This window comes from Aethalodelphis obliquidens, unplaced genomic scaffold (assembly GCF_003676395.1).
Source record: "Aethalodelphis obliquidens isolate GAN/ISIS:26980383/991018 unplaced genomic scaffold, ASM367639v1 scaffold72, whole genome shotgun sequence".
NCBI classification, from domain to species: Eukaryota; Metazoa; Chordata; class Mammalia; order Artiodactyla; family Delphinidae; genus Aethalodelphis; species Aethalodelphis obliquidens.
In genome coordinates this window covers 4,185,635-4,207,994 of record NW_020838016.1, presented here as the reverse complement: position 1 = coordinate 4,207,994, position 22,360 = coordinate 4,185,635, and the positions used below count along the sequence as shown (strand labels likewise).

The window sequence follows — 22,360 nt, the reverse complement described above, 5'->3', positions numbered from 1 at the left end:
TTTGGCCCTGGGCTATTCTAGCATGGCTCAACCAAGCTCCAAAATTTGAAATTCTAGTATTTAGTAAATAAACTCTATGCAGTTTTGAAAGACTTGGTACTCAAAAATCAAATGTGTGATTTTTCTTTTTGAGCATTTAGTTTGATGTTTCATTTACTTTTTATATTTACAGAGGAAGAAGTATATTAGCTTTTTTTTTTTAAAACAAGGAATGTTACAAAGTACAGTCTGCCATCTAGAGACAGACTTGTTACTGGAGATATAATCACAACAATTTTTATTTTTAAGGAATTCTAAAGGGTTTATAAGTTTCTGAAACTATATGTTTATAGTAATGAGTGAGGTAAATTTTTTTCCATTTTTGCATGTATTACCTAGACAGAACAAATACATCCCAAGATATTTATAATTAAGCTTGAAATGCTCATCAAAAGGTAAGCAAAGTGTCTGTCTCTCTTTACCTTTTTCCCACTCCCTCTCCTTAAATCTTGAGAAAGACTTTACATATGGTCACTGGAATCCTAGGTAACTGGCAAGTCCTACATTTCTGATATGCAGATGTTTCTTTAGTGAGTCTTTCTTCGTTTTAGTAGCCTCAGCATTACTTCCCCTCTTTTGACTCAGATTTTCTCTACTAATTTATCCATATTTATGTTCAGTCTTTCTCCATTTCATTTTGATTTACAACCTGCTGTCTATTACATACAGCAGAAATGAAACAAAAAATAAAAGACAACCATCACATCCTGTTATGTGCCTGGATTCTTTCTGGTCCATCACCAGATTAGATTTTATTTATTTAGACTATATTCACTCTTCAAAAGAAAAGTCTTAAAATTAAAAGTTTTCAATACATGGAACAGTTGCTTAAAAAACATCTACTGTTTGGAAGGCTGTCTGTTAAGTGCTCTCAGGCAGTGTTAGTGTCCTACTCCCAGGAAATCCCAACAACCAGGTTTAATTTTGATTGAGCCAGGAAGTTACTATGTCATAAAAGCTATAAATCTTTAGTTATATTTAGGTAAATTTTTTTTTCCTAAGTAAAATTCTTGTCTGCCTTCAGTCTTCTCTTCCACCTGCTTCTGTATCTTGTTGTAAGGATACAAAGAAGGCTAGGGTTCCTGCTGTGGCTGGCATTATAGAAAAGAGCAGGGGTTGAATTGAAAAGGAGTGAAGAATATAAGGTGAGACAGTTCTCTAAGCCATGGCTTCATATATATGAAAATAAGACAGTTTGCTGGTTCCTGCTTGACTTCTCTAAGAATGACTTCTTTATTGCCTTAACTCATCCCTGTCGTGGGTTCTAGGCTTTTGGGGCCCAGATGTCTAGTGCTGTTGTCTCTGATCAGTTCCACTCTGGAGGTGGAGGCTATAAGTCTGGGTGATGGGAAAATTGCTAGAATGACTTTCCTTGGTTCTGGAATGAAAGAGGTGACTGATCTCATTCTCCAAAGAGCATTAACCTGGCAACATGCACAAGTAGGAATCTGGCGTCCATTAGTGCTCAAATAAGGAACTAGAGCTTTTGGCTTGCCTCCAAAATGGGCAGAATAATCTATCCAAAAATGAATGCTAAAAGTAGGAGAACTTAATGTTGGGGTGGCCGAAAAGTTCATTCGGTTTTAAAGTAAAAAGATACATTTTTCATTTTCACCAACAACTCAATTGAACAACGTATTCACCATTTTGTTCCACTACTTTCTGTCATTTTTCAGGCAACTTCATAATTCCATCTTACCAAAACTTTTTATCTTCATGACCAAAGAACTGTTCCAGGTGCTTTTTACAGTCTTCCAGGGGATTAAAATTTTTTCCATTAAGAGAATTTTGTAAAGACCAAAATAAATGCAAATCCGAAGGTGCAATGTCTGGTGAATACTGCGGGTGAATCAGAACTGCCCAGCTAAGCTGTAACAGTTTTTGCCTGGTCATCAAAGAAACGTGCAGTCTTGTGGAAGATTATGCGTTTTCTGTTGACTGATTCTGGACGCTTTTCATCGAGTGCTGCTTTCAGTTGGTCTCATTGGGAGTAGTACTTGTTGAAATTAATTGTTTGGTTTTCTGGAAGGAGCTCATAATAGAGGACTCCTTTCCAATCCCACCATATACAAAACATCACCTTCTTTGGATGAAGACCAGCCTTTGGCGTGGTTGGTGGTGGTTTATTTCGCTTGCTCCACCATCTCTTCCACTCCACATTGTTGTCCAGTATCCACTTTCCATCGCCTGTCAAAAATAGTTTTGGGCTTCCCTGGTGGCGCGGTGGTTGAGAGTCCGTCTGCCAATGCAGGGGACACAGGTTCGTGCCCCGGTCCGGGAAGATCCCACATGCTGCGGAGCGGCTAGGCCCGTGAGCCATGGCCGCTGAGCCTGCACGTCCGGAGCCTGTGCTCCGCAAGGGGAGAGGTCACAACAGTGAGAGGCCCACGTACGGCAAAAAAAAAAAAAAAAAAAAAGTTTTAAAAACGAAACGTTTTCATTATGTTTTAGTAGAGAAGCGCATGGGGAAATATGGTCAAGAAGGTTTTTTTCTCTTATGTGGAACCCAAACATCAAAGCAATTCACATAACCAATCTGGTGCAAATGATTTTCACCGCTTGATTTGGATATTTTGAGTATGTTGGCGATCTCCCGCATGGTATACCATTGATTGTTCTCATTTAATATCAATTTGATTGCTCTCAACTTCAGTGGTCTACCTGACGATGGAGCATCGTCCAGCGAGAAATCTCCAGCACGAAACTTCACAAACTGTTTTTGACATTTTCAGTCAGTCACAGTACCGTCTCCATACACTGCAGAAATCTTTTTTTGTTTCAGTTGCATTTTTATCTTTCTTGAAATAATGAAGCATAATATGCCAGAAATGTTGCTTTTTCCCTTCCATCTTCAATATTAAAAGGGATACACAAAAATTCACTAGTTTTGATAAGTTTTTTTAAGATGCACACTGATATGACAGCTGTCATCTACAATCTAACAAAATTGTTTCGAATGAAGTTAAAGACATCTAAGCGCTACTAGAGCCACCATACGGAAAAAAAGCGAACGAACCTTTTGGCCAACCCAGTACTAACTGAATATCTTATAGGTACTATACTAAGTACTTTGTATTTGATATCTCATATCATCCTTAGTTCTTCGTTCAACATTTTTTGAATTTCTAACAGTTTTTTTGGGTGGGGGGAGTCTTTAAGGTTTTCTGTATATCAGATCATGTCATCTGCAAACAGTGACAGTTTTACTTCTCCCTTTTGAGTTTGGATACATTTTAATTTGTTTATATATTTATTTTTGATTAATTGATCCTGCTGGGACTTTCAGTACTATGTTAAAGTGGCAATAGTAGGCCTTGTTGTCTTTTCCTGATCGTAGAGAAAAGCTTTCAGCTGTGCACTGTTGAGTATAATGGTAGCTGTAGTGTTGTTAAATATGGCCTTTATTATGTTGAGATAAGTTCCCTCTGTGCCTGCTAAGTTGAGAGTTTTTATCATAAATGAATGTTGAATTTCATCAAATGCTTTTTCTGCATCTGTTAAGATCATCATGTGATTTTTATCCTTCATTTCGTTAATGTGGTGTATTACATTGACTGATTTAGCTATGTTGAACCATTCTTGCATCCCTAGAATAATTCCCACTTGATTATGGTGTATGATCCTTTTAATGTATTGTTACATTTGTTTTGCTATTGTTTGACTATTTTTGCATATGTGTTCGTCAGGGATATTGGCCTGTAATTTTCTCTTTTTGTGGCGTCTTTGTCTGCTTTTGGTATGAGAGTAATGTTGGCCTTGTAAAATGTGTTTGGAATAGTTCCCTGCTCTCCTCACCCCAGTTCTGTTTTTTGAAAGAGTTTGAGGAGGTTTGGCATTAATTCTTCTTTGAATGGTTGGTAGAATTCACCAGTGAAGCATTTGGTTCTGGATTTTGTTTGTTGAGAGGTCTTTGATTACTTGTATCTCTTTACTCTAGTAATCTGTCTATTCAGATTTTCTGTTTTGTCATGATTGACTCTAATTAGATACTGTGTTTCTAAGAATTTATCCATTTCTTCTAGGTCAGCAGTCCCCTAACATTTTTGGCACAAGGGAACGGTTTCGTGGAAGACAACTTTTCCATTGATGGGGAGCGGGGAGGATGGTTCAGGCGGTAATGTGAGTGATGGGGAGCGATGGTGAGCAGCAGAAGCTTTGCTCTCTTGCCGCTGCTCACCTCCTGCTGTGTGGGCCATTCCTAACAGGCCAAGGATTGGTACCGGTCTGCGACCTGGAGGTTAGGAACCCCTGTTCTAGGTTGTCCAATTTGTTGGCATATCTTTGGCCATAGTAGTTTCTTATGATCCTTTGTATTTTTATAGAATCAGATATAACATCTCCTCTTTTGTTTCTTTTTTAAAAATTTGAGTTCTGTGTCCTTTTTTTGGTGAGTCTAGCTGAAGGCTTGACAATTTTGTTTATTTTTTCAAAGAATCAGCCCTTAGTTTCATTAATCTTTCCTATTGTCTTTTTAGTATGTTTCATTAATATCTGCCCCAATCTTTATTATTTCCTTCCTGCTACTAACTTTTGGCTTCATTTGTTTCTACTCTTTCTATTTCATTGAGGTGAAAGGTTTTTGAGGTTTGAGGTTTTTCTTGTTTCTTGAGGTAGGCATTTATCACAATGAACTTCCCTCTTAGAACTGCTTTTGCTGTATCCCATAAATTTTGGTATGTTACATTTCCATTTTCACTTGCCTCAGGTATTTTTAATTTCTTCTTTGACCCATTGGTTGTTCAGGAGCATAAGTTATTTAATCTCTGCATATTTGTGAATTGTCCAGTTTTCTTCATGTAACTAATTAATACTTTTATACCATTGTGGTCACAAAATATGCTTAATATGATTTCTGTTCTCTTAAATTTTTTAAAATTTTTATTTTATATTGGAGCATAGTTGTTAACAATGTTGTATTAGTTTCGGTTGTACGGCGAAGTGATTCAATTATGTGTGCATACACACACACATATCTATTCTTTTTCAAATTATTTTCCATTTATATTATTACAGAATATTGAGCAGCGTTCCCTGTGCTATACAGTAGATCCTTGTTAGTTATCTATTTTAAATGTAGCAGTGTGTGCATGTCAGTCTCAAACTCCCGATCTGTCCCTCCCCCAACCCTTCCCCCTTAGAAGCAGAAGTTCGTTCTCTGTGAGTCTGTTCTCTTTTGTAAATAAGTTCATTTGTATCACTTTTTTAAGATTCGAGTTATAAGTGATACTGTATATTTCTGTTTCTCTGCCTGATTTCCTTCACTCATATGGTAATCTCCACGTCTGTCCATGTTGCTGCAAACAGCATTATTTCATTTTTTTTAATGGCTGAGTAATGTTCCATGGTATGTATGTACCACATTTTCTGTATCCATTTCTCTTTCGATGGACATTTAGGTTGCTTCCATGTCTTGGATATTGTAAACAGTGCTGCAGTGAACATTCGGGTACATGTACCCTTTTGAACCATGATTTTCTCCAGATATATGCCCAGGAGTGAGATTGCTGGATCATATGGTAGTTCTACTTTTAGTTTCTTAAAGAACCTCCATACTGTTCTCCATAGTGGCAGTATCAATTTACCTTCCCACCAGCAGTGCAGGATGGTTCCCTTTTCTCCACACACTCTCCAGCATTTATTGTTTGTAGATTTTTTGATGATGGCCATTCTGACTGGTGTGAGGTGATACCTCATTGTAGTTTTGATTTGCATTTCTCTAATAATTAGCGATGTTGAGCATCTTTTCATGTGCTTATTGGCCATCTGTATGTCTTCTTTGGAGAAAGAAATGTCTATTTAGGTCTGCCCGGTTTTTGATTGGGTGTTTTGTTTGTTTGTTCATTTGTTGTTGTTTTTGATGTTGAGCCTCATGAGCTATTTGTGAATTTTGGAGAATAATCTTTTGTCAGTCACATCATTTGTAAATATTTTCTCCCATTCTGTGGGTTGTCTTTTCATTTTGTTTATGGTTTCTTTGCTGTGCAAAAGCTTTTGAGTTTCATTAGGTCCCATTTGTTTATTTTTGTTTTATTTCCATTACTGTAGGAGACAGCTAGGAAAAGATGTTACTGTGATTTATGTCAGACAGTGTTCTGCCTTTTTTTTTTTCTCTAGGTGTTTTATACTATCTGGTCTTAAATTTAGGTCTCTAGTCCTTTTTTTTTTTTCCACCATGGCTTGGTATTTTTATTATTTCTTTCTTTATTTTTGTAACTTTAAATACCTAAGCAATTTATTTTTCTTTCTGTGTAGGCAATGACTGTAGCTTTCTAATATAGTCTTAAGTCAGGGGACCTGATTTCTCCAGGTCCATTTTTCTTTCTCAAGATTGCTTTGGCTATTCAGGGTCTTTTGTGTCTCCATACAAATTTTAAGATTTTTTTGTTCTAGTTTATGTGAAAAATGCAATGGGTGATTTGATAGGAATTGCACTGAATCTGTAGATTGCCTTGGGTTGTTCAGACAATATTGATTCTTCCAATCCAAGAACATGGTATATCTTTCCATCTGTTTGTGTCATCTTCAGTTCTGTCATCAGCGTCTTATAAGTTTCAGAATACAGGTCTTTTGTGTCCTTATGTAGTTTGATTCCTAGGTATTTTATTCTTTTTGATGCTGTGGTAAATGAGATTGTTTCTTTTATTTCTTTTTGTGGTCTTTCATTGTTAATGTATAGAAATGCAATAGATTTCTGCATATTAATTTTGTATACTATAACTTTACTGATTTCATTGATGACCTCTGATAGATTTCTGGTAGCATATTTAGGATATTCTATGTATAGGATCATGTCATCTGCAGACAGTTACATTGTAAGTCTTCTTTTCCAATATGGATTCGTTTTATTTATTTTTTCTTGTCCGATTGCCATGCCTAGGACTTCCAAAACTGTTGAATAAACGTGACAAGAGTGGACATCCTTGTTTTGTTCCTGATCTTAGAGGAAATGCTTCTAGCTTTTCACCATTGAGTATGATGTTAGCTGTACATTTGTCATATATGGCCTTTATTATGTTGAGGTATGTTCCCTCTATGCCCCCTTTCTGGAGAGTTGGTGTTGAATTTTGTCAAAAGCTTTTTCTGCATCTATGGAGATGGTCATATGTTTTTTTTTTTTTTTTTTACATCTTTATTGGAGTATAATTGTTTTACAATGGTGTGTTAGTTTCTGCTTTATAACAAAGTTAATCAGTTATACATATACATATGTTCCAATATCTCTTCCCTCTTGCGTCTCCCTCCCTCCCACCCTCCCTATCCCACCCAGGTGGGCATAAAGCACCAAGCTGATCTCCCTGTGCTATGCGGCTGCTTCCCACTAGCTTTCTATTTTACGTTTGGTAGGGTATGTATGTCCATGCCACTCTCTCACTTTGTCACAGTTTACCCTTCCCCCTCCCCATATCCTCAAGTCCATTCTCTAGTAGGTCTGTGTCTTTATTCCTGTCTTACCCCTAGGTTCTTCATGACATTTTTTTTTCTTAGATTCTATATATACGTGTTAGCATACGGTATTTGTCCTTCTCTTTCTGACTTACTTCACTCTGTGTGACAGACTCTAGGTCCATCCACCTCACTACAAATAACTCAATTTCATTTCTTTTTATGGCTGAGTAATATTCCATTGTATATATGTGCCACATCTTCTTTATCCATTCATCTGATGATGGACACGTACACTGTTTCCATCTCCTGGCTATTGTAAATAGAGCTGCAATGAACATATTGGTACATGACTCTTTTTGAATTTTGGTTTTCTCAGGGTATATGCCCAGCAGTGGGATTGCTGGGTCATATGGTAGTTCTATTTGTAGTTTTTTAAGGAACCGCCATACTGTTCTCCATAGTGGCTGAACCAATTCACATTACCACTAGCAGTACAAGAGTGTTCCCTTTTCTCCACACCCTCTCCAGCATTTATTGTTTTTAGATTTTTTGATGATGGCCATTCTGACCGGTGTGAGATGATATCTCATTGTAGTTTTGATTTGCATTTCTGTAATGATTAATGATGTTGAGCATTCTTTCATGTGTTTGTTGGCAGTCTGTATATCTTCTTTGGAGAAATGTCTATTTAGGTCTTCTGCCCATTTTTGTATTGGGTTGTTTGTTTTTTTGTTATTGAGCTGCCTGTAAATTTTGGAGATTAATCCTTTGTCAGTTGCTTCATTTGCAAATATTTTCTCCATATGATTAATGTCATAGAGTGTTCTGCCTATTTTTTCCTCTAAGAGTTTGATAGTTTCTGGCCTTACATTTAGGTCTTTAATCCATTTTGAGTTTATTTTTGTGTATGGTGTTAGGGAGTGATCTAATCTCATACTTTTACATGTACCTGTCCAGTTTTCCCAGCACCACTTATTGAAGAGGCTGTCCTTTCTCCACTGTACATTCCTGCCACCTTTATCAAAGATAAGGTGTCCATATGTGCGTGGGTTTATCTCTGAGCTTTCTATCCTGTTCCATTGATCTATCTTTCTGTTTTTGTGCCAGTACCATACTGTCTTGATTACTGTAGCTTTGTAGTATAATCTGAAGTCAGGGAGCCTTATTCCTCCAGCTCCGTTTTTCGTTCTCAAGATTGCTTTGGCTATTCGGAGTCTTTTGTGCTTCCATACAAATTGCGAAATTTTTTGTTCTAGTTCTGTGAAAAATGCCAGGGGTAGTTTGATAGGAATTGCATTGAATCTATAGATTGCTTTGGGTAGTAGAGTCATTTTCACAATGTTGATTCTTCCAATCCAAGAACATGGTATATCTCTCCATTTATTTGTATCATCTTTAATTTCTTTCATCAGTGTCTTATAATTTTCTGCATACAGGTCTTTTGTCTCCTTAGGTAGGTTTATTCCTAGATATTTTATTCTTTTTGTTGCAGTGGTAAATGGGAGTGTTTTCTTGATTTCAATTTCAGATTTTTCATCATTAGTATATAGGAATGCCAGAGATTTTCTGTGCATTAATTTTGTATCCTGCTACTTTACGAAATTCATTGATTAGCTCTAGTAGTTTTCTGGTAGCTTCTTTAGGATTCTCTATGTATAGTATCATGTCATCTGCAAACAGTGACAGCTTTACTTCTTCTTTTCTGATTTGGATTCCTTTTATTTCCTTTTCTTCTCTGATTGCTGTGGCTAAAACTTCCGAAACTATGTTGAATAACAGTGGTGAGAGTGGGCAACCTTGTCTTATTCCTGATCTTAGTGGAAATGGTTTCAGTTTTTCACCATTGAGGATGATGTTGGCTGTGGGCTTGTCATATATGGCCTTTATTATGTTGAGGAAAGTTTCCTCTATTCCTACTTTCTGCAGGGTTTTTAATCATAAATTGGTGTTGAATTTTGTCAAAAGCTTTCTCTGCATCTATTGAGATGATCATATGGTTTTTCTCCTTCAATTTGTTAATACGGTTTATCACATTGATAGATTTGCGTATCTTGAAGAATCCTTGCATGCCTGGAATAAACCCCACTTGATCATGGTGTATGATCCTTTTAATGTGCTGTTGGATTCTGTTTGCTAGTATTTTGTTGAGGATTTTTGCATCTCTGTTCATCAGTGCTATTGGCCTGTAGTTTTCTTTCTTTGTGACATCCTTGTCTGGTTTTGGTATCGAGATGATGGTGGCCCGTAGAAGGAATTTAGGAGTGTTCCTCCCTCTGCTATATTTTGGAAGAGTTTGAGAAGGATAGGTGTTAGCTCTTCTCTAAATGTTTGATAGAATTTGCCTGTGAAGCCATCTGGTCCTGGGCTTTTGTTTGTTGGAAGACTTTTAATCACAGTTTCAATTTCAGTGCTTGTGATTGGTCTGTTCATATTTTCTATTTCTTCCTGATTCAGTCTTGGCAGGTTGTGCATTTCTAAGAATTTGTCCATTTCTTCCAGATTGTCCATTTTATTGGCATAGAGTTGCTTGTAGTAATCTCTCATGATCTTTTGTATTTCTGCAGTGTCAGTTGTTACTTCTCCTTTTTCATTTCTAATTCTGTTGATTTGAGTCTTCTCCCTTTTTTTCTTGAGGAGTCTGGCTAATGGTTTATCAATTTTATTTATCTTCTCAAAGAAGCAGCTTTTAGTTTTATTGATCTTTGCTGTCGTTTCCTTCATTTCTTTTTCATTTATTTCTCATCTGATCTTTATGATTTCTTTCCTTCTGCTAACTTTGGGGTTTTTTTGTTTTTCATTCTCTAATTGGTTTAAGTGCAAGGTTAGCTTGTTTATTCGAGATGTTTCCTGTTTCCTAAGGTAGGATGTATTGCTATAAACTTCCCTCTTAGAACTGCTTTTGCTGCATCCCATAGGTTTTAGGTCGTCGTGTCTCCATTGTCATTTGTTTCTAGGTATTTTTTTAATTTCCTCTTTGATTTCTTCAGTGATCACTTCATTATTAAGTAGTGTATTGTTTAGCCTCCATATGTTTGTATTTTTTTACAGATCTTTTCCTGTAATTGATATCTAGTCTCATAGCATTGTGGTTGGAAAAGATACTTGATACAATTTCAATTTTCTTATATTTACCAAGGCTTGATTTGTGACCCAGGATATGATCTGTCCTGGAGAATGTTCCATGAGCACTTGAGAAAAATGTGTATTCTGTTGTTCTTGGATGGAATGTCCTATAAATATCAATTAAGTCCATCTTGTTTACTGTATCATTTAGAGCTTGTGTTTCCTTATTTATTTTGATTTTGGATGATCTGTCCATTGGTAAAAGTGGGGTGTTAAAGTCCCCTACTATGAATGTGTTACTGTCAATTTCCCCTTTTATGGCTGTTAGTATTTGACTTATTTATTGAGGTGCTGTTATGTTGGGTGCATAAATATTTACAGTGTTATATCTTCTTTTTGGATCGATCCCTTGATCATTATGTAGTGTCCTTCTTTTTCTCTCCTAATAGTCTTTATTTTAAAGTCTATTTTGTCTGATATGAGAATTGCTACTCCAGATTTCTTTTGGTTTCCATTTGCATGGAATATCTTTTTCCATCCCCTCACTTTCAGTCTGTATGTGTCCCTAGGTGTGAAGTGGGTGTCTTGTAGACAGCATATATATGGGTCTTGTTTCTGTATCCATTCAGCCAGTTTGTGTCTTTTGGTGGGCACATTTAATCCATTTACATTTAAGGTAATTATCGATATGTATGTTCCTATGACCATTTTGTGAATTGGTTTGGGTTTGTTATTGTAGGTCTTTTCCTTCTCTTGTGTTTTTTGCCTAGAGAAGATCCTTTAGCATTTGTTGTAAAGCTCGTTTGGTGGTGCTGAACTCTCTCAGCTTTTGCTTGTCTGTAAAGCTTTTGATTTCTCTGTGGAATCTGAATGAGAGACTTGCAAGGTAGCATATTCTTGGTTGTAGGTTTTCCCCGTTCGTCACTTTAAATATTGGGTTGGCCAAAAGGTTTGTTCAGTTTTTTCTGTAAGATTGCTGTAGTAGTACTTAGTTGGCTTTAACTTCATTCAAAACAGTTTTGGTAGATTGTATTTGACAGCTGTTATATCAGCGTGCATTTTAAAAAAGACATCAGATTTGGTGAATTTTTGTGTCGCATTTTAATATTGAAGATGGAAGATAAAAAGCAACATTTTCTGCATATTATGGTTTATTATTTCAGGAAAGATAAAAACACAACTGAAACACTCAAAAAAATTGTGCAGTGTATGGAGAAGATGCTGTGTCTGATTGAACGTGTCAAAGGTGGTTTGCGAAGTTTTGTGCTGGAAATTTCAACGGTATACCACACAGGAGGTCGCCGACATAGTCAAAATATCCAAGTCAAGCATTGAAAATCATTTTCACCAGCTTGGTTATGTGAATCGCTTTGATGTCTGGGTTCCACATAAGTTAAGCGAAAAAAATCTTGACCCTATTTCCCTATGTGATTCTCTACTGCAATTTAATGAAAACGTTTCACTTTTAAAACTAATTTTGACGGGCAATGAAAATTGGTTACTAGATAATAATGTGGAGTGGAAGAGATTGTCGGTTCAAGTGAAATAAACCAACACCAACCACACCAGAGGCTGGTCTTCATGCAAAGAAGGTGATGTGGTATATGTGGTGGCATTGGAATGGAGTCCTGTATTAAGAGCTCCTTCCAGAAAACCAAACAATTAATTCCAACGAGTACTACTCCCGATTAGACCAACTGAAAGCAGCACTCGATGAAAAGTGTTCAGAATTAGTCAACAGAAAACGCATAATCTTCCATCAGGATAACGCAAGACTGTGCGTGTCTTTGATGACCAGGCAAAAACTATTGCAGCTTGGATGGGAAGTTCTGATTAACCCACTGTATTCACCAGACATTGCACCTTTGGATTACTGCAAAATTCTCTTGATGGAAAAAAATTCAATTCCCTGGAAGACTGTAAAAGGCACCTGGAACAGTTCTTTGCTCAAAAAGATATAAAGTTTTGGGAAGATGGAGTTAAGTTGCCTGAAAAATGGCAGAAGGTAGTGGAACAAAGGAATGACTCCGTTGTTCAATAGAGTTGTTGGTGAAAATGAAAAGTGTGTCTTTCATTTTTACTTAAAAACCAAAGGCACTTTTTGGCCAACCCAATATATCGTGCCACTCTCTTCTTGCCTGCAGAGTTTCTGCTGAGAAATCAGCTGATAACCTGATGGGATTTCTTTTGTATGTTGTTTGTTGCTTTTCACATTTTGTTTTTGTCTTTAACTTTTGTCAGTTTGGTTACTGTGTTTCTCGGCTTATTCCTCCTTGGGTTTATCTTGCCTGGCACTCTCTGTGTTTCTTGGACTTGGGTGACTGTTTCCTTTCCCTTGTTAGGGAAGTTTTCAGGTATTATCTCTTCAAATAGTTTCTCATGTCCTTTCTCTCTCCTCCTTCTGGGACTCCTGTAATATAATGCCAATGTTTGTGTGTTTAATGTTGTCCCAGAGGTCTCTGAGACTGTCCTCATTTCTTTTCATTTTATTTTTTATTCTGTTCCACAGCAGTGATTTCCACCATTCTTTCAGCTCACTTCTGCTTCACTCTCCTATTGATTTTTTTCTATTGTATTTTTCGTTTCACTTATTGTATAGTTCATCTGTTTGTTCTGTACTTCTTCTAGGTCTTTGTTAAATATTTCTTGTATCTTCTCAATCTGTGCCTCCATTATTTTTTTGAGCTCTCGGAGTATTTTCAGTCTCATTACTCTGAATTCTTTTTCTGATAGATTGAGTATCTCCACTTCACTTAATTGTTCTTCTGGGGTTTTATCGTGTTCCTTTATCTGGGACATATCCCTCTACCCTCTCATTTTGTCTAACTTTCTGTGATTGCTGTTTCTGTTTTGCATGCTGCAGGATTGTAGTTCTTTTTGCTTCTCCTGTCTGCCCCTGTGGTGGATGAGGCTATGACGCTTGTGCATGCATCCTTGTGGGCCTTCTGCTCACTGGTGGGTGGAGCTGGGTATTGTTCCTCTGGTGGGAAGGGCTGAGCTCAGGAAGACTTTATGCAGACTGTCTGTGGATGGGTGGGGCTGTGTTCCTGCTCTGTTGGTTGTTTGGCCTGAGGCCTCCGAGTAGTGGAGCCTATGGGCTTTTGTGTGGGGCTAGATCTTCGGGAGGAAATGGTGTCCTCCAGGAGGGCTGACACCAATGAGTACTCGCCAGAACCACCACTCCCAGTGTCTTTGTCCCAGCAGTGAGCCACAGCCTCACTCTCGACCCCACAGGAGGCCATCTAATACTAACAGGTCTGGCCCAGTCTCTTATGAGGTCACTGCTTTTTTCCCTGGGTCCTGTTGCACACGGGACCTTGTGTGCACCCTCCAAGAGGAGTTTCTGTTTTCCCAGTATTATGAAATTTCTGCGATCAAACCCTGCTGCCCTTCAAAGCCAGATTCTCTGGGGGCTCCTCCTCTTTTCGCCAGGTACCAATGCTGGGAAGTCTGACATGGGTCAGGACTTTTACTCCTGTGAGAGAACTTCTGTGGTATAATTATTTTCCAGTTTCTGGGTCGCCCACATGGCAGGTATGAGATTTGATTTTATCGTGATTGTGCCCTTCCTACTGTCCCATCACTTCTTCTTTGTCTTTGGATGTAGGGTATCTTTTTTGGCAGCTTCCAGTGTTCTGGGTTTGTTTTTTTTTTTTTCTTTTCTGTTTTTTGGTCAATGGTTATTCAGCATTTAGTTGTTATGTTGGTGTTTTTGTCAGAAGGGGTGAGCTCACGTCCTTCTACTCTGCCATCTTTTCAGCCAAAACTGAGTCCTCTTAAATTAATTAAGACTGTTTTGTGGCCAAACATATGATCTATCTTAGAAAATGTTCCCTGTGCACTAGAGAAAAATATGTATTTTGTTGATTTTGGATGGAATGTTTTATAAATATCTGTTACGTCCATCTGGTCTAATGTCATTTAAGGCAGTTGTTTTCTCATTGATTTTCTGTCTGGATGATCTGTCTATTGGTTTAAGTAGGGTATGAAAGTCTTCAATAATTGTATTGCTTTCTCTTTCTCCCTTTGGTTCTTTTAATATTTGCTTCATATGTTTGGTTCGTAAATATTTTCAAATGTTGATCCTTTTGTTGGACAACTCCTTTACTATTATTTTTTATTATATCTATACCATTAATTTTCTGTTAAGTCTGTTACGTGTGATGTGTGTATACATATATATATATATATATATATATATATATATATATATATATATCTACTGCAGCTTTCTTTTGGTTTCCGTTTGCATGGAATATCTTTTTTCCATCCCTTTACTTCAGTCTGTGTGTGTCCTTACATCTAAAGTGTGCCTCATGTTTGCAGCGTATAGATGGGACTTGTGTTTTTATTCATTTATCCACTCCATGTCTTTTGATTGGAGAATTTAGTCCTTTTACATTTAAAGTAGTTACTGATAGGTTTGTGTTTATTACCATTTTGTTAACTGTTTCCTAGTTGTTTTTATAGTTACTCTTTGTTCCTTTTTTCTTCTCTGCCTCTCCTGCTTTGTATTGGGTTGGCTGAAAAGTTCGTTCAGGTTTTTCTGTAACATGTTAACATCTTCTGTAACATTTTTCCATAATGAACTTTTTGGCCAACGGAATAGTTTGATGACTTTCTTTAGCGATATGTATATATTCCTTTCTTTTTATCTTCTGTGTATTTATACTGTAGGTTTTTGCTTTGGGTTGTCATGACACTTACAACCACATTTTAAGTTGGTAACAACTTAAGTTTCATCCATCCTGTTTTAAAGCTTAACGTTTTTACTCTCTTTGCACTGTCCACATTTTATATTTTTCATGTTACATTTTAAAAATCTTATGTATCCCTTAACTAATCACTGTCATGCTTATTTTTATTACTTTTGTCTTTTAACCTTCATATTAGCTTCATAAGTCATTAATCCACTACTTCACTATATATTTACTTTTAAGTGGGATTTATTCTTTCATGTGTGTTCTGATAACTAAGTAGTGCCCTTTCCTTTCAGCTTAAAGACATCCATTTAACATTTCTTGTAGGCTGGTTTAGTAGTGATGGACTCCTTTAGCTTTTGCATCTCTGAAAAACTCTCCCTCCTTGAATTCTGAATGAGAGCTCTTCCAGGTATAGTATTCTTGGTTGGAAGTTTTATTTCAGCACTTTGAATATATCATGCATTCCCTTCTGGCCTGCAGAGTTTTTGCTAAAAAGTGTGCTGATAGTGTCATGGGAGTCCTTGTATATAGCTAATTGTTTTTCTCGTTGTTTTAAATATTATCTTCTTGTCTTTAACTTTTGACATTTTATTTATAATGTGCCTTACTGTGAGCCATTTTTGGTTCATCTCTTTTGGAGCTCTCGAGGCTTCCTGGACTTGAATGTCTGTTTTCTGCCCCTTTCTCTCCCTCTTCTTCTTCTGGGAGACCTAAAATGTGAATATTAGTATGTTTGGTATCATCCCATGTGTCACTTAAGCTGTCTTTGACCTTCTTCTTTTTGCTGCTGTGATTGGGTAAGTTCTAGTGCCTTGTCTTCAAGTTGTTTGATTTTTTCTTTTGTTTCATTTTGTCTTGAACCCATCTAGTGTACTTTTCAATTCAGTTATTGTATTCTTCATCTCTGTAAATTGTATTGGTGCTTTTTTATGTTTTCCATCTCTTTGTTGAAGTTCTCACTTATCCATTACTCCCATTACCACCCATTTGGTGGATATCAAATGACCATTACTTTTTCAGGTAAAATATTTATCTCTGTTTCATTAAAGTTTTTTTTTTTTTCCCTGAAGTTTTGTTGTTCTTTCATTTGGAAAATATTCCTCTGTTTCTTCATTTTGCTTAACTCTCTCTATTGGTTTATACACAGTGGATGAAACAACCATCCCCTCCCAGTCTTGAAGGAGTGGCCTTGTGTAGGAGGTGAACCTTTTTGTTCGGCCTTGCCCCAGCTATTGGTCGTCTCTCAAACCTCTTTGCTTGTCTAAGCATCCTAATATATTTTTAATAGCTCCCAGTAGTTGAGGATGAGCCAAGGCCTGTCACTGTCCCAGAGTGGAAGATTTCAGCACCTAGATTCAGGCTGACTAGAAGCCAAGCCATCAGCTAGCCATTTTTAAAAGTATGTAGATATAATATATGCAGTCCTGAAAGGCTGCAAACATAAGCCTCACTGGTTACCAGAGCCAGGCAATCTGGAAGTATACCTTGGGCAGCAGTCAGAAAAATCAGAACTTCAGATGAGTGTATAACTTCTTTGTAGGAGATAACAGTGAGCTGGAGCAAGGCAAAAGGAGAGTGCCAAAATGACATCCACAGTCTATGTTCCTTTAGAGCCGCTCCATATGCCACCGCATGTGTGTCAAACCTGAATCCTGTTGACATATATACACTACCAAGTGTAAAATAGATAGCTAGTGGGAAGCAGCCGCATAGCACAGGGAGACCAGCTCGGTGCTTTGTGACCACCTAGAGGGGTGGGATAGGGAGGGTGGGAGGGAGATGCAAGAGGGAGGGGATATATATATATATGTATAGTTGATTCACTTTGTTATACAGCAGCAACTAACACAACAATGTAAAGCAATTATACTCCAATAAAGATGTTTAAAAAACCCTTGAAGGCTGCTTCTCAATCCAAAGCTGCAGGAGAAGCAAAGTGGCCTCTTTCATAGACCGGGAAATGTGCTTCAGCCAGCTGTCTGTGCAGTGGGCTACGTGTGGTAACCTGCCCAGAACCATCCCTCTAATTGCCACAGTCCCATGGAACCCAGGTACCCAAACCCCTTTTGCAACCAGATCCCAGTGATCAGGGAGCCCTGGGCTCCAGTTGCAAAATGTCCCAGGTATTAGATACAAAAACCAGGGTACCAGATGCATGTAAAGCTTCTCAGCAGGAGACACTGGTGCTCTGGAACACTGCAGAGAGTGAGTGTGAAGATAGTGCCCATCCTCTGAAATCTTTGAAAAGGATTACAGTCAACCCCTAGATGCATGTTTAAAGAGAACCCTGCCCCTCAAGCCACAATCATAATGTTTAGCTAATAGGTCTCTTTCACAGAAAGACTGAGTTCTTGGATCTGTTGCCTCTTGCTGTGCCCTGGAGGTGGTAGCTGGTTTAGAACTCTGTCTTCATTGGTTACAGTGTTGCAGTACCTACAAATGTCAGCCCCACTGACCACGAAAGCCAGGTGAAGTAAAGGTGATCCCTGGTAGCAGTCACAAAAATCAGGGCCCCAGATGGGTATGAGCTCCATTCTGGGTGACACTGATTATTACAGTTGCATGTGATCAGGAATGCAAGCTCCCCTAGCCTTTAGAGCCAGGCGATCAAGAATCATATCCTGGGTAGCAGCCAGAAAAATTGGGGCACCAGGCACATGTAGTCTTCTCTCTTTCAGGAAATATTGGTGCTCTGGAGCACAGCAAAGGGAAAGTGTGAGATGGTGCCATTCTCCATCCCCAGAGAGTGTTTCAGCAGGCTCCTAGATGTGTGTGTTAAATTGGATGCCTGCCCCTTAGGCCATGGTTTTAATGTAAGCAGGTGATCCGGATTCAGTTCAAGTTGAGTTGCTTTAGGCTGCCTCTGAGCTGGGCCCTGGGTAGATGAGTCCAAGTTGTGCAGGCCATTTAAGAGCTTTCTACCAGATTGGTGTTGTCCTGTGGGTCTCAGGATGTGAGGCTTTGTTGGTTTTCAAAATTAGATGTTTTGGCTGGTGGCGGGGGTGGGGGGGCGGGTGTTGGCTTATCTCTCAAGTGCATGTCTTTAAAATTTTTGGTGCCTGATGTGGGGTTTGAGCCCTTCAGTTCTCAGGGAGAAGCTCTGATTTGGAGTTCCCTCTCGCTTGTGTTTCCCTGTGCTGTAGGTCGGGTTTATTTTGTGCCATATTTGGTGAAATTTTGTGCCAGCCTCTCTTACCTGCTTTGATGTGGTTTTCTTCTCGTTTGCCTGATGTATAATTGTCATTCAGCCAGCCTTTATGTTTTTTTTTTTTTTGAATACGTTTTTTTAAGAGGAAAATTTTCCATATGTAACTAGACTAATTCTGTCCATGGGAGAAGATGAGTTCAGGGTCTTCCTATATCACCATCTTGAACTGGAACCTATCCCTTCTTTTTTCAGGTATAAATGTATCCTACAGGTCTTTTCATATCAGTCATAGATGGCTTTATTGTTTTTTGTCTCCATGGCTTCCATTGACTTTAAGAGCCAATTAAAAGTAGTGGTTTTCATGGACCTATATAGCCAGATTGCCTTCATGCAGGCCATGGATGTGCTGCTGGAAAACCCTTTTTACAAGTTGCTAAATCTCTAGGTGCCTCAATTTTCTCATCTGTAAAATGGGAGAAAAATTGTATTCTGAATAAGGTTGTTTGGAAGTTTAAGCATTACTTAGCACAATACCTGGCAGATGGTGAGCACCCAGATGTAGGCTGCCACCACCATTGTTGTTATTATCACCATTTTTACTTATTTAATCAGATTCTTATTTATGGGCATAGGTTTTTTTTTCCTATTTTACTGTTACAGACAGTGCTTCAGGGAATAACCTTGTATATTCATTATTTTGCACATGTGTGATTTTATGGATACTTTGCAACAAGTACAATATCAAGACAAAAGAGGATGTAAATTAGTTTTGGTAGACATTTGCCGAATTGCATACCACAGGGATTGTATCAATTTCTGCTGTTACCAGCATTTGACATAGTTTAAATGATTAAGAACTTGATGGTAGTTTTCTGATGTTACTTCCATTTCTAAAATTATTCATAGTTTAAAATGACAGTTTTGAAAGTTCTTCCTTTTGCTTTATTAAAAAAGTACAATCTTGTGAGGAGGGCCTGCTCAAGCAAACTTTTACTTTTTAATATAAAATATGTATGTTGGTGGCTTATTCTTTTAGGATTCTCATAGATAACTTGTTAGTATTTAAGAGAGTGGAAGGTGATCTTTTCTCTTTTATTCTTTATTTTCAGATATTTATGTTTCCATGAATCTGAATCATTTCAGATTTTTTATTTACCTTTACTATCCATAATCTTAGGATAATCTTCTTTTAGAAATATGCATCTTTAAGAACCAAGAATCCAAAGATGAACTGAGATTAGCTTTTTAATTTATTTTGAACATTACTGTTGAATTAAGACAAGATTTTTTTCTTTGTCAAAGAAAGCTTAAAAGGGCAGAGGAGCTTAACCTGTCAGGCATTTTTCAAGGTTCATGGGGGAATACAAAGTTCAGTAAGTAGTGGTCTCTGCCATACTTTATTCTAGTGGGTGAGCTAGATAGGTAGGGACCACATCTGGGTTAGAAAATGTAAAAAAAGGACAAAAAAGAATGCTTGGATTGAGCTTTAGAAATTACCTGTATGTACTTAGGTTAAATGACTAAAAGTAACTGAAAGAAATAAAAATAAGTCATCAGAGAATATAGTGTAAATATATACTGCTGTGGGAACCAATAAAATAAGCAGATTCTTTAAATACATTAGATAGATTATTACTAAGGAAAAACTGTTTGATGTAGCAGTTCGGAGACAGCTGGTGTGAGGAAGCAGTTTCTGTAGAGTTGTGGTACCCAATTGGAGAAGAATGAACAGTTGGAAAATAAGTAAATAGGCTAATCTTTGGAATAGTCATTGTGGCAGGAGAAGGAATTTCGTCCTTAAAAGAAAAATCAGTAACAAGCTTCTGTTCATTTTCAAAATTATGGCTTTTAAACATCTGATTTTATTTTATTAGTAATTGATATTTGTATATTGTAGTCATCTTTAAAGATGCTAAGCATGAGGTTTTTTTCATATTGCTTTTAATGCTAGTTACTGTTTTGTTGCTCTTCACTTTACCACATGAAATAGGTGCAGTGAAATAGTCCTCTCTTTATGAACTAACATAGCTATTTTATTGAAAGTATAGTTAAGACTCCACTGAATATGAAAACTGCCATGTCAATCATGGATATAGAGTAGTTGAACATTATTTACACTGGGAGTATTTTAAGAGTGATATGTGCAACTTATTAATGAAGTAGTAGAATTAATGTTGTCCCTTTTCTTGAATTTTTAAAAAATCAACTTTACCAAGATCTAATTTCCATACATTAAAATTCACACACAGTATACAGATAGGTGGCTTTTGACAAATGCGTACAACCATGTAATGACATTCCATTCAAAATATAAAATATTTCCATCTCCCTAAGAAGAACAGTTAATTCTTCCCGTGTTCAAAAATTTTAACATCTAATTTTACTTCTTTTGCTTTTTTATTAGTACTTATGAATGTAATTTTACTTATCAAGAGTACCATGAATTAACCCCTGAAATTACATGCTTTTTATCTATGGGAATGTTATTTCAGATTGACAGAATATTTCATGACCCAAACAAGGTTAAATAGAAACAATTTTGTTTTGAGTGATTTTAAGAATGTCTAACAGAAAGTTACTTTTATTTGAGATTAGTTACAATTATCAGTTGAGCACATTTCTTGTTTATTTAATTTTTTAAAATCCTCTGAAAATAAAGGCTGTATTGTAGTACGTAAACAACCTGTCTTCAACACTGTTGAATACTCTCTACGTTACTGTTTTTCACATAAAAAAATAAAATCAGGATAAAAAGTTTCTCATTTTGTTTCAGAAATTGCATGTTGGGGAAGAACTCTTTAAAAATATTTTTCCTTTTCATCCACATTCCAGCCTAGACTGTCATCTCTAAAGTTGAATATTGGGAATATCTGTTGGTAGTACTTAATTCATCATCCAGAAAATGAATGAGAACTATGTATCAGTAAATAAACTGTGCTTTTAAATGATCCTGATTAAAAGATAGGGCAGATAGGGCTTTTTTCTCATTTTATAGATTTTAATTCAGTTAAATCGAGTTTAATAAGTGCCACATGTTCCATTGTAGTTTTTGTTGGGACTCAGAATTAAGATCATACTTTGACTTTTAGTGGCTATCCTACTGCTTCCATGGTCTTTCCTGTAAGCGTACAGTACATTTCAGAGACTCTTCCCACCTACATTCCTAGTTGTGATTTGAGTTGGAGCTGGTAATCACTGGCAAGGAGCCTGTCAGAGGTTATACAGTAATTATTTTCTTACTGATTCATTGAGTGTTATTTTTGTGATTTTTAACTTGAGTATTTTACACTTATACAGTTGAAACTGAACCTCATTTAATCATTAGGCCGGAATTCTTTGTACCTAAGTTCATTTTGAACCTTATTTCAGTTTCTTTAAATTGAACCTTATTTCAGTTTCTTTAAATGTTATTTTTAACACAGGTTTTCAATATAAACCACTCATTCTCATAAGAGTGATAATATTTACATAACCATATTTGAGATAAAAATAAAGTAAGGTAAAAGAAGTACGAAAGAATGAGATGTTGAAAGAGGTTAACTTTTTCTTTGATTGTCTGATCCTTATGTAGAAGTTATTGAGCAACTCTTCATGTTCAGAAAAACAGATATAACTGAAATGTGTTGTTAGATTATGGGACATTTAGTTTTAATTTATCGAAGAATATTCTGATGATTAAAAAATATCAGAGGGAGCCTTTAAGGGAGATAACACTTTCTATACTTGGATGTTTTTCAGACAAAGGCAACCAGCTGTATGTCTGGTTAGCACCAGTATATATTTAAGTCAATCTTTAGGGGCTTCCTTACCATATAAATTCATTGTTTTATGTCTTTGTCTTTTCCTTCTTCAACACTTCTCTCAATATTTTTCCTTATACTTATCTAATTCATAGGATATTCAGGGTTTTTTTTTAATGTCTAAAGAACTTTTAAATTCTTAAACAAGGGATTCCTTTAGAATAGATAGAAGTTTGGGGGAAGTAAGAAAAACCCAAACACTTTCATATAAAACTTTTCAA

At 36.8% G+C, this 22,360-nt stretch overlaps 1 protein-coding gene across 1 annotated transcript in view; it reads left to right on the top strand.

The window, feature by feature from the left end:
• Positions 1 to 22,360, top strand: part of STAG1 (STAG1 cohesin complex component) — a 431,541-nt gene that overhangs the window by 203,332 nt on the left and 205,849 nt on the right. The window lies entirely within an intron of this gene.